Below are 12724 nucleotides of genomic sequence, written 5' to 3' on the forward strand. Positions count from 1 at the left end.
CACGTGTATTAATTTCATATAATCACTTAATCACTTAATCACTTAACTTCCCGTTAGTCGTCGATTTGCTCGAGCGGGCGCCAGTAACGTCTCCATTTGTCCCTGTCGCGTGCTAGTGTAGCCCAATGGCATCTGTTCGCTCCGGGAACATGAAGGGCCTCAAACCGATTGTTCATGATCTTGACGAAGAAGTCTGACCATCTGGTAGGTGGGCGGCCACGCGGTCTCTTGACATCCCGTGGAATCCAATCAGTAACAGCTCTAGTCCAACGGTCGTCTTTAAATCTCATTACGTGACCAGCCCATCTGATTTTCGACACCTTGGCAAATGAGACAGCGTCCCTGATCCTTGATCGTCGACGGATGTCAGAACTCCGGATTCGTTCTCTCATTTGAGTGAAACATGATATTCCAAGCATAGCTCTTTCTATTCTTCTTTGGGAGACCTGAATGGCGTTCTCATCTTGTTTGCGTAGGGCCCAGGTCTCTGAGGCATATGTTAATGCAGGAAGAACAGTGGAATCAAAGAGATGTGCCCGGAGCCGGAGGTTCTTCGTCCTCTTAGCTATTTCATATAGGTGGAATAAAAGTTTTACGAATGGACTTTTCAACTACTTTCTCTACAAGCTTTTCATGTAAATTAGTCGCTTGGTTCTGAAACTTCTCTAAAGAAAATTGTACATTTTTGAAAATTTATTTCTATTCCCTTTTGGCAGCTAATGGGCTTTTACCAAGTTTAAATACAAAATTTATCATAACAAAATTATACTAATATTGCTACTAGTGTTCCCAACCATGTCCCATAATATTCTTCCCATTTCTCTGAGGGGAAAAAAGTTTTTTTTTTTTCAGGGGCAGAGGGAATTTATTGGAAAACCAATGTGTTCTATTCACATTTGGCATGGGATTTTCTAACCTAGAAGCTGCAATGTTCTGGCCCACTGTGATATTGGGTAGCATCAGCTAAGCTTTGTGCTTTCAGATCACTTTGTTTTTAAGAATTTCTTGATATTCTTACAAGACTGCCTTCAATTTTGATCCTTTATTCTCTTTATTCGTTGGGTGCACAGGATTACCTTTTTCAGCCTTTGTCTTGTCACCAACCACTCCTCTTTGGTGGCCGTGTACATGGAGAAGAGTCCGCACGATCTTTCTGGCTCCACTCGATGTCTAAGGACACCCGCTTTCCTTTGCTTGCATACCACAAGCAATTTCCCTAATCTGTTACTGCAGCAGATCTCTCCTGAGTTGATTGTGGTGATCTCCCTGAAAACTCCCCCTATCCTGAACGGTCTGTCATTGTATGCCTTTAACTCCCACTGCCACTCCTCTTTAAATAATGATGGTAAAGGTAAAGGTAAAGGCCCTCCCGTTGATCGTCGATTTGCTCAAGCGGGCCCAGTAACGTCTCCATTGGAGACTTTGTTGTTACTGTGTCTGGCATATCCAATACTCTCGGTAGCTTGCCGGGCTCTCCGAGAGGGGCGGAGGAATCGAACTCGGGTCGGCCATGTTGGCCGCTTGTAAGGCGAACACCCGACCCGCTGTGCTATCGCTCCAGCCCAAATAATGATGGGGCTAAGATATTCCCAAAACTCACCCTACCCTCTGTTTCCTCAGTACCGTGCAGAAAACACCAAACAAAAATACCATTTTAAAAAAGTGGTTTTCTTTTTTCGTTTAGAAAGTAAGCTCCTCAAGAGTAGGGGCATCGTTTTCTGTATGTTCTGTTGTGCCTAGTACACTGTAAATGCTCAATAAATATTGATGATGGAGGGAAAAAAAGAGGCTTTCCTTGCTCCACTTCACATTTCTTACTCCTTTATCAAAGATTAGATGTTCATACATTTGGGGTTGTGTGTAAGGATATTCCACCCTGTTATATTGGTCTGCGGATCTGCCTTTGTTTCAGTACCATGCTGTTTTAATTATTATGGCTTTGTAGTAGAGTTTGAGGTTTGGGAGGGTAATGCCTCCCAAAGTTTTTTTCACAAAATTGCATTAGCTATTTGTGAGCGTTTGTTGTTTCATATGAATTTCAGGAGTAATTGATCTATTTCTTTGAAGAATTTCATGGATATCCTTATAGGGATTGCATTGAATCTGTATAATGCTTTGGGGAGTATTGCCATTTTGACAATGTTAATTCTTCCTATCCATGAGCAGGGGATATGTTTCCATTTCCTCATGTCCTCTTTAATTTCATGGAGTAGCGTTTTGTAGTTTTCGTTGTAGAGGTCCTTTACCTCATTAGTTAGGCTGATTCCGAGTTACTTGATTTTCTGAAGTACAATTGTGAACAGAATTGCTTTTTTTTATGTCTCTTTCCTCTGTCTCATTATTTACATATAGGAAGGCTATGGATTTTTGGGTATTAATTTTATAGCCTGCGACTTTACTACACAAGTCTCTTGTTTCTAGGAGTTTCTTGGTAGAGGATTTGGGATTCCCTAGAAATAGTATCATATCATCTGCGAAAGGTGAGAGCTTGATTTCTTCCTTTCGTATCTGACGCCCTTAATATATTTTTCTTGACTAACTGCTATTGCAAGTACTTCCAATACTATATTGAAAAGAAGTGGTGAGAGTGAGCATCCTTATCTTGTCCTTGATCTTAGAGGGAAGGTAAAGGTAAAAGGTAAAGGCCCTCCTGTTGTTTGTCGATTTGCTCGAGCAGGCCCAGTAACGTCTCCATTGGAGACTTTGTTGTTACTGTGTCTGGCATATCAAATACGTCACGGGGAGCTTGCCAGGCTCTGCTGTGTGGGCGAGATACTCTCGGTAGCTTGCCGGGCTCTCCGGGAGGGGCGGAGGAATCGAACTCGGGTCAGCCATGTTGACTGCGTGCAAGGCAAACGCCCTACCACTGTGCTATCGCTCTGGGGCGGGCGATAATGCTTAAAATAGTGCTTAAAATGGGTAAAATACTTTTTACCCATTGAGGATAATGCTTGCTGTAGGTTTGTCATAAATGGCTTTGAGTATCTTGAGAAAGGTTCCTTTTAAACCCTTTTTTGTGAGAGTTTTCATCATAAACTGGTGTTGCATCTTGTCAAGTGCTTTCTCTGCATCTAGTGATATGATCTTTATCTTTATCTTTAAAGTTTTTATTTTTACTGTTGTTGATATGATGGATTATGTTGGTTGATTTCTGAATGTTAAACCATTCTTGCATCCCCGGGATGAATCCCACTTGGTCATAGTGTATCATCTTTTTGATGAATTCTTGGATTCTTGCTAATATTTTGTTATGTATCTTCGCATCCGTGTTCATCAATATTGGCCTGTAGTTTTCTTTGTTGGTGGTGTCTTTGTTTGCTTTTGTTATTAGGGAGATACGTTCCTCATAGAAACTGTTTGGGGGAGTTCCTGTTTTTTCAATTTATTGGAAAAGCTTGAGCTTGTTTGGAGGTTCTAGTGATAGCACAGCGGGTAGGGCGTTCGCCTTACAAGCGGCCAACATGGCCGACCCGAGTTCGATTCCTCTGCCCCTCTCGGAGAGCCCGGCAAGCTACCGAGAGTATTCGGTATGCCAGACACAGTAACAACAAAGTCTCCAATGGAGACGTTACTGGGCCCGCTCGAGCAACATTGGAAAAGCTTGAGAATAAGTGGCAACAGGTATTCATTAAATGTTTGGAAGAATTCGCTAGTGAATCCATCTGGGCCTGGGTTTTTGTTTGGGAAAGACTTTGGTTACACTTTAAATTTCCTTGATATGAATGGGTTTTTTTCAGGTATTCCAAGTCTTCTTGATTCAATCTTGGGAGATTATAGGGACCCAAGAACTGGTCCATTTCTTCTAGGTTCCCTTGTTTCGTGGCATACAGACTTTCAAAGTAGTCTCTGATGATCTTTTGAATTTCACTAGTTTCTGTTGTGATGTTCCCTTTTTCATTTCTGATTCGGGTTTTCTCTCTCTTTGTGAGTCTTGTTAGTGGTTTACCAATCTTGTTTATTTTCTCAAAGAACCAGGTCTTAGTTTCGTTCACCTTTTGGATTATTTTTTTGGGTTTCCACGTTGTTAACTTCTTCTCTACGTTTTATTATTTCTTTCCTTCAGCTGGATTTGGGTTCCTTTTGTTTGCCCTTTGCTAAGATCTTGAGCTGTGAAGTCAGGTTATCTATATAGCCCTTTCTTCCTTCCTGAGGAATGCTTGCAAAGCTATAAATTTTCCTCTTATCATGGTTTTAGCTGCATCCCATAGGTTCTGGTAGTTTGTGTCTTCATTCTCATTTGTTTCCAGGTATCTTTTGATTTCGTCCTTGACTTCCTTCCTGACCCACTCGTTGTTCAACATTGAGTTGTTTCATTTCCAGGTGTTCAATTTGGTTCTCCATGTCTGTGTGTGATTAGCTTCTATCTTTAGCACATGATAGTCTGAATAGATTGTTGATAATATTTCTATCTTCCTGATTCTATTGAGTTATGTTTTGTGACATAACATGTGGTCTATTTTGGAAAATGTTCTTTGTGCACTGGAAAAGAATGTGTATTCTTTTTTATTGGGATGTAAATCCCTGTCTAGGTCTATTAGCCCTCTCTCTTCTATTTCTTCCTTCAAAACCAATGTTTCCTTGCTGAGTTTTGTTCTTGTTGATCTATCCAGGGGTGATAAGGCGGTGTTGAAGTTCCCAACTACCATTGTATTCTAGCAATGTCCTCCTTAAAATCTGTTAGCAGTTGTTTTAAGTATTTATCTGGTCTCTCATTAGGTGCATATACATTTAAGAGTGTGATTTCTTCCTATTGTACGTATCCCTTGATAAATAGAAAATTGCCTTTGCTACCCTTTATAATCTTATTCAACATGAATCTATGTTTTCTGATACTAATATGGCCATCCCAGCTTTTTTGAGGGAGCTGTTTGCTTGCAGAATTGTTTTCCATCCTTTAACTTTGAGTCTGTGTTTGCTTTGACTGTTCAGATGTGTTTCTTGCAGGCAGTAGAATCATGTTTCACTTTCTGGATCCATTTTGCCACTCTGTGTCTCTTGATTGGTGCATTTAGACCATTGACACTGAGAGAGATTATTATCATGGGGTTTTGTGCCATCTTTCTGTAGGGGTTGGTTGTGCTTTTTTGAAGAAAAAAAAATAAAACACCTTTTCTTTCTTGTCTTACAAGAGCCCACTTAAAAGTCCTTCTTTTAGATTTGGCTTTGAGTCTCTCAAGTTCCTGAGCTGTTGTTTGTCTATAAAAAGGTGTATAGTTCCATCAAGTTTGAGTGAGAGTTTAGCTGGATAAAATATTCTTGATGAGGTGTTCATTTTATTGAGTTTTTTTTTACTATATCCCACCATTTTCTTCAGACTTGGAGGGTTTCCTCTGTTAGGTCTGCTGTAAATCTAAGGGGTGCTCCTTTTATGTGATTTCCTTCTTTGACCTTGCTGCTTGGAGTATTGTGTCTCTATCCACAGCATCCATCTTCTGACTATGATATGCCTTTCAGTATTTTTATTAGGGTCTCTTTTCTCGGAGAGCCCGGCAAGCTACCGAGAGTATTCGATATGCCAGACGCAGTAACAACAATGTCTCCAATGGAGACGTTACTGGGCCCGCTCGAGCAAATCGATGATCAACGGGAGGGCCTTTACCTTTACCTTATTAGGGTCTCTTTTAGCTGGCACCCTTCTGGCTCCTTGGATCTGGATGTCTGCGTTCTTTAACTCTGGGAATTTTTCAGCAATAATTTCTTTGACTCTGGCTTTTTCCTTGGGGTTGCCTCCCTGTCCTTCTGGTACTCCAATGATTCCAATGTTGTTCCTCTTGGAGTCATCCCCTAGGTCTCTGATTCACCTTAGAGCTATTTTGAGGTCTTTTCCCATTGTTTGTTGTTGTGTATTTGATTTCTGCTGCTCATCTTCAAACTCACTGATCTATCTTCAGCTGTAGTCATTCTACTGTTGAGGACACCCACTGAGTTTTAAATTTCATTTACTGAATTCTTTATTTGGGACACTTCTTTTTGTAGCTTTTTTATTTCTACTCTCATTTCTTCCTGTATTTTCTCGACTATCCAATCCATTGTTTCTTTCCTTTCTTCCTTTAATTTTCTGAATGTTTACTCCATTGATTCTTTGAATTCCTTGAACATTCTCAGTATTTCATCTCGGAATTCTTTATCAGAGAGATTGTATTTGTGGGTAGCCCCTGTTGAGGATTCGATACTCTTTTCTTCATGCTCTTCTTGTAGTGGAGATGTGCACTGCTTTCTTGTTGTGGTGGTTGTATAGAGGTAGAATCTTAAAGTTCACTAGCACTGTTCCCTCTTATTGCAGAAAAGGGTTCTGAATGAGCTTGGTTGATGGTGGTCACCTTTCACCCCTTCTGGAATATGCCCTTCCTCTCAAACATTATTTTGTGATTTATGATAGGCATCTAGTGAAGCATTGGAGGATGTGCTCTTTTATACAGGGCTTGTACAGCTTTTTGCATACACTGGTCTTTTAATGGAGTTGGTATAGATCAGTGGATTGTTGTCGCATTGTGTTTGAGGTGGATGGGAAATTTTGCAAAGAATTAGGCGATATACTTTGGGATACAAGTTGAGAGTGCTGGGAATGGGGAAAATAACTACAGGCAGCCCACACAGACGGCCATGCCCACTTTTGAGGAGGCCACGCCCCTAAAGTGTAGGCCACACCCCCAGTCAGTCCCAGACGCTAATCCCCAGCCCTGCCTGGCTTCCTGGCAGTCGGGTTTCAGCTCTAACTTCTTTTTCCATTAACTTTACACTGAGGAACCAACCTGACCTAGTAGGGATTATACTAGACTGTGACGCTGGGCTTGTGTCCTTCTACATTGCCACTACTGGTTCCCACATCTACACCTTCCCAAAGACCTCCTTCTCTCAGTGAGAGAAAAACCTTGTTTCAAGTTCATGACCTTTCTTCTTTGTTTCTAATTTCCTCAAATGAGTCTCATATTAGTTAAACTGGCCTGGGAAGAAGTTGGTAAATGTAGGCGGGAAAAGAAATTTGATCGAATTTCTTCCTGGTTGTTTCCCCCTACCTAAAACATTTACCTTTAATATTTGTAATTCTAAAACAACATTCAAAAAGACACAAGAACGAATTTCAGAATGGAGCAGCTCGCTGCAGACATGCCTCCTGACTTTACAATAGGTCACTTTTGCTGGGCAACTCCAAAAGAGAGCAGGTGCTGTCCCTCCACCTGCCCCCTAGGAATCCTGGTGACCACCACCTGCCAGAACCCAATGAGAAGCCCAGGCATGCAAGAGCAGTAACAGCAAAAGCCAAGCCTCATGGGACAGAGAAGAAGCTGGTCCCTCTCATCCCCCCATCCCCCACTACATGGGACTCTGAGATGATATCCACAAACTGCCCCTGGCTACTTATTAAGCTCCTTAGTGACCATGAGCCAGAGATAAACAAACAAATAAAAGAACTGAGCAGCTTGCTTCAGAAATCTCTCCAGACCCTAATTATTAAAATTTTAGAATTCCAGGAGTGCACAGGTGCGTGACATCTTATGCTATTCAAAAAAGCAACGCAAAACAAATTGTCTAGCATTTCCTTTTTGGAAGGTTCGAGTGGTAGTGCAAAAGTTCAAAATAATAATTCTGGTACTGATGCCAAAATATTGAATGTAATCAAAGTAGAGAGAAAGTATTGTGGAAATTGCCTGCCAAACAGGCAGGAGAACAGTTTGACTGTGGGAAGGGAGGAATACTGGGGATTTTGGTGATAGAAATGTACACTGGTTAAGGGATGGGTATTTGACCATTGTATGACCAAAACTCAAACATGAAAACTTTGTACCTGTATCTCACAGTGATTCAATAAAAATAAATAAATAAATAAAATACATTCAAGTAACATATTTTCAGACTATAATACAAAAGAAAATGATTCTGCCATATAGTGGAATAATACTACAAAGAAAATGAGTCTGCATATAGTGGAATAAACCAAGATATTGTTACTGCATTGCATGTTTTGCATAGTGTCTCCTCTCCTACCATCTCCATGATTTCAGATCTTTAAGTTCCAAGATAATCTGACAGGCCAGTCAGTGAGCAGGATAACAGGAGCTCAGGATGTTCAGGTTTTCTCTCAGCTACTTTGGTACCATATGAACTCAGGGGGAAGGAATAAGGAAAACTACAATTAAATTAGCAACAGCATGAAAAAAGGCAGTGACTCTTGTGACCATTGGCATGTTAGTGAATAAACTGAGCTACAGCCCTGAATGAGAGAGTAAGTGCAGACAGTGACCAACCTAGACAATCCTGTCCAGTGAATGGTGAAGGCCCTCCCGATGTTCATCGATTTGCTCCAGCAGGCCCAGTAACGTCTCCATTGGAGACTTTGTTATTACTGTGTCTGGCATATCGAATAAGTCACGGGGAGCTTGCCAGGCTCTGCCGTGCGGGCGAGATACTCTTGCCGGGCTCTCCGAGAGGGGCGGAGGAATCGAACTTGGGCTCGGCCATGTTGGCTGCGTGCAAGGCAAACGCCCTACCACTGTGCTATTGCTCCAGCCCAGGTCAAATGTGAATGGTGAAGGAAAATCAAAATTGACTTAGAGTGAAATGAGAAAATTGAGAGTAAAACTGATTTGGAAAGTGCTTCAGTACTGGAAAGAAGTTGATATTTTCATACAGCACCAAACCTAAATAATTTTAAATTTTCATAACACCTAATTTTTGAACGTTTTTATTAAGACTCATGTACCAGACAAGTAGCCTGAACTATTTTTATTTTCAAAGTAGCTTTGTTTACAAGTATTTTGAAAACCAAATATTTGTTTTCTAATGTACACTCTTTAAGGTTTGTGGGGACCAAATGACACTGCTCAGAACCAAATAGCGATCAGCTGATGGGACAGCAACATTCTGGGAGCCAGAGACCCCTCAGCTTCACCAAGAAAGTCAAAACTCTGGCCCATCTGGCCCCAGATGCTCCCATCCTGCATTCCATGCTTCCTCACATGGACCCCACGATGACAGAAGGCCAGACCAGATGCACCAGTCGCACTGACTCCTTGCTCTCATTCCCCATCTAAGAGAAGATAAAATCTCTCTTAGCCTTTCCCAGGGCACAGATCTACCCCAGCCTCACCACTGACTGGTAGGTAGGGGCCACTTGGAAGTGCACCCCAGAAAACTTCCCTTATTTCTCTACTCCATTTTTCTCTGTCCCTTGTTTTGTGCGTTGTGAGGTCTCTGACCTATCGCCTTTCATATCAGACTTTCTTTTTGATCCTACCTGAGATGACTGCTGAGAGCACCTGCTCATCAGTGAGTGAAAGCAGGCACCACAGCGACTAGAGAATGTCACAGACTGAGAGCTTTAGAAAAAGATACAGTTGATTATAAAATGGACATCTATGACTCATAAATCCTGTGAGCTCACCCCATACGATGAGGGGAATGAAGCAAAGAGGTTTTTTAACAGTTAGTGCATGAAACCAGAGTGTCAGATGCCCCACAGAATCAGAGGTTCTCCTGGCAAGCTGATGGAGACTGGGTTGAACCAGCGACTAAAAGGTAACAGAGCACACCAACCTCGCAGAAGCTGCTTTTGCTATAAGAAATAGTTTGAGCTGAAGGTATTTGAGAAAAAACAGGCACAATAGGAAAGAAACATCTGGAACAACAAATGGTCAAAGTCATCAGAAGTGAAGATTTTGTCAACAGAACTGAGCTACCATGGGGCAGGAATGGGTCCTTTTCACTGGGGGAGGGAAGCAGGTTCTCTGGTGCTGAGTGCAGTGTTGGAAATGCCCATGGAAAGTGTTAACAGTACTGTAAACTCTAGGACCTTAATACAGTTGGTTTAATTTGTTTTAAGTTACATACCTTTCCCCATTTCCCAAAGAAACATATGAGTTCTTGCTGAATTCACTCTCAGGAAGCAAGGACAGGACTTAATTACCAGAGAGATCTTCACAGCCTCTAGGCAGACAAAGAGCACTAAAGGGTTTTACATAACAGGCATTTGCTGAACAAACCCTTAGCAGAATCCTGACCATTGCTTTACTAGAAAAAGTAAAATGATACCTTTTTTGAAAGGAAATGTTTTAAATTTATCATTGATTTAAAATTGTGTGGTGGGAGTATGGTACCACCAGCAGGTCAATCTGTACCTGTGAGGCGAGGGCATCAGCAGCCTGATGATGCCTTGAGACTTCCTGATACCCCAAAATTGCTGCTGTGCCTTTGGTCAGACCCCAAAAACTTGGGGCAAAGTTTACCAAGAAAATAAACAGCCAAAAGTTAGGTATGTGGGAAACATACCCACAAAACACCTTAGGATCAGCTATATAATTGGAGACATGGCCTGTTTGGTTCCTGATTGAACTGTTTAATAGACATGATTCCAGAGACTCAGAAACAAATCTCGAAACCCAGCGGCTTTTGGCAGAAATGCATCTGGTCCCTACAGTAGGTTACCGGTGCTGGGCCAACCCAGGTGGGAATAGGTTTTTCTCCCCTGGCTGCTCAGTGACCACCATCCTCCAGAGGCCACTGGACAGTCAGGATTGGGCCCGCAGTGAGGAGACATGCAGGGCCTCACGGGATGGGAGTGGAGCCGGTCCTGTCCTCCCCACCCCAATGAGACCCCAAGTCATCACCCACAAATGGCCTCTCTGGCTCCTGATCAAGCTGCTTAACGGCCATGATCGCAGAGACTCAGAAACAAATCTCAAAACCCAGCGGCTTTTGGCAGAAATACGTCTGGACCATGCAGTAGGTTACTGTCTCTGGGCCACCCCAGGGGGGAAAGGGTATTCTCCCTCCACCTGCTCCCCGTTGGCAGCTCGGTGGCCGTCATCCTCCAGAGGCCATTGGACAGTCAGGTTTGGGTCCGCAGTAACAAAACTTGTTGGGCCTCATGGGATGGGGTGGGGGGGAGTCGGGCCTGTCCTCTCCATCCCAATGAGACCCCAAGTCATCACCCACAAATGGCCTCTCTGGCTCCTGATCAAGCTGCTTAACGGTCATGATCGCAGAGACTCAGAAACAAATCTCAAAACCCAGCGGCTTTTGGCAGAAATACGTCTGGACCATGCAGTAGGTTACTGTCTCTGGGCCACCCCAGGGGGGAAAGGGTATTCTCCCTCCACCTGCTCCCCGTTGGCAGCTCAGTGGCCATCATCCTCCAGAGGCCATTGGACAGTCAAGTTTGGGCCCGCAGTAACAAAACTTGTTGGACCTCATGGGATGGGGGGGGAGTCGTTCCTGTCCTCTCCATCCCAATGAGACCCCAAGTCATCACCCACGAAAGGTCTCTCTGGCTCCTGATCAAGCTGCTTAAAGGCCATGATCCCAGAGACTCAGAAACAAACCTCAAAACCCAGCAGCTTTTGGCTGAAATGCATTCAGACCACACAGCAGGTTACTGTTGCCAGGCCACCCCAGGGAGGAAGGGTGCTGTCCCTCCGCCAGCTTCCCCCTGGCAGCTCAGTGGCCATCATCCTCCGGAGGTTGGACATTGGACAGTCAGGCTTGGGCCCGCAGTGACAAAACTTGTTGGGCCTCACGGGATGGGGGTAGAGCCGGGTCTGTCCTCCTTACCCCAACGAGACCCCAAGACATCGCCCATGAACGGCCACTGTGGCTCCTGATCAAGCTGGTCAATGGCCATGATCCCAGGTACTCAGGAACAAATCTCAAAACTCAGTGGCTTTTGGCAGAAATCCCTCCAGATTTAAGTGTTAAAATTTTGGAATTTCAAAATCACATAGCACTACTGCATCCACACGACATCATATGTTACTTCTAACCAGCAAAAGAACACAAATTGTCTACTGTTGCCTTTTCAGCAGATCTGAGTGTTGGCGTAAAATCTTAAATAATAATGGTGGGTCTGTTGTTGAAATATTGAATGTGATCAAAGTAGAGAGAGAGTAACGTGGAAATCATCTGCCACACAAGTAGGGGGAGGTTTTGCGATGCGGGTATACTGGGGATTTTGGTAGTGGAGAATGGGCACTGGTGAAGGTACGGGTGTTTCATTGTATAACTGAGACTTAGACCCTTATAACTGCTCTCATGGTGATTCAATAAATAAAATTATAAAAAATGAAAAAAAATTAAAAAATAAAATTGTGTGGTATTTCTGGAGTTTTAGTTTTAATCATCTATATGTGCGCAGGTGTTACCTCTTCCACAATTATTTTTTTAAAAGATCTCGCTAAAACTCAACTCCGAATAACTTTGCAATTATGGTGTTTTATAAAATTTTAATTTGGAAGAAAAAATAAAATTAAAATGTCTCTCATATTTGTCTTTCTAAAGCAATCTAATAAAAAACAGATATGGTCACCGTTAATGAAATTGGAGGTTTTGTTGCTAGAGCTGAGTTTACATGGGGTTGGGGGTAGCTGGGATGGGACCCTTAGGATATTGCAGATGTCAGTTGGGACGTTATTCTCACAGGCTGGGAATTAAGCAGAGAAGATATGTAGCTAAGCCTGTTGAAATAGTGCATATTGGGTGTGGAGACTCTCTGCTTACTACATTTTAAATCAACAAAAAATAGATAAGTCCTACAAATACACAATGTAGTGACAATGTGATGGCTCCCAGCTGACAGCACTCACTCTGGCCATCAGTGGTTCCTGTGCTTCCTGTGCTGTCCTGAACACTGAGTCCTGCAGAAGGAAAGTGAGGAGGAAGGAGGGAGAGCAGAGACAGGGAGAAGGGCTAGGGTGGGCCTGTGCCTGATGCCCAGAGCCCTGTCCTGGCCACA

The sequence above is a fragment of the Sorex fumeus genome, unplaced genomic scaffold, assembly GCF_029834395.1.
Source record: "Sorex fumeus unplaced genomic scaffold, SorFum_2.1 ptg000094l, whole genome shotgun sequence".
Lineage (NCBI taxonomy): Eukaryota > Metazoa > Chordata > Mammalia > Eulipotyphla > Soricidae > Sorex > Sorex fumeus.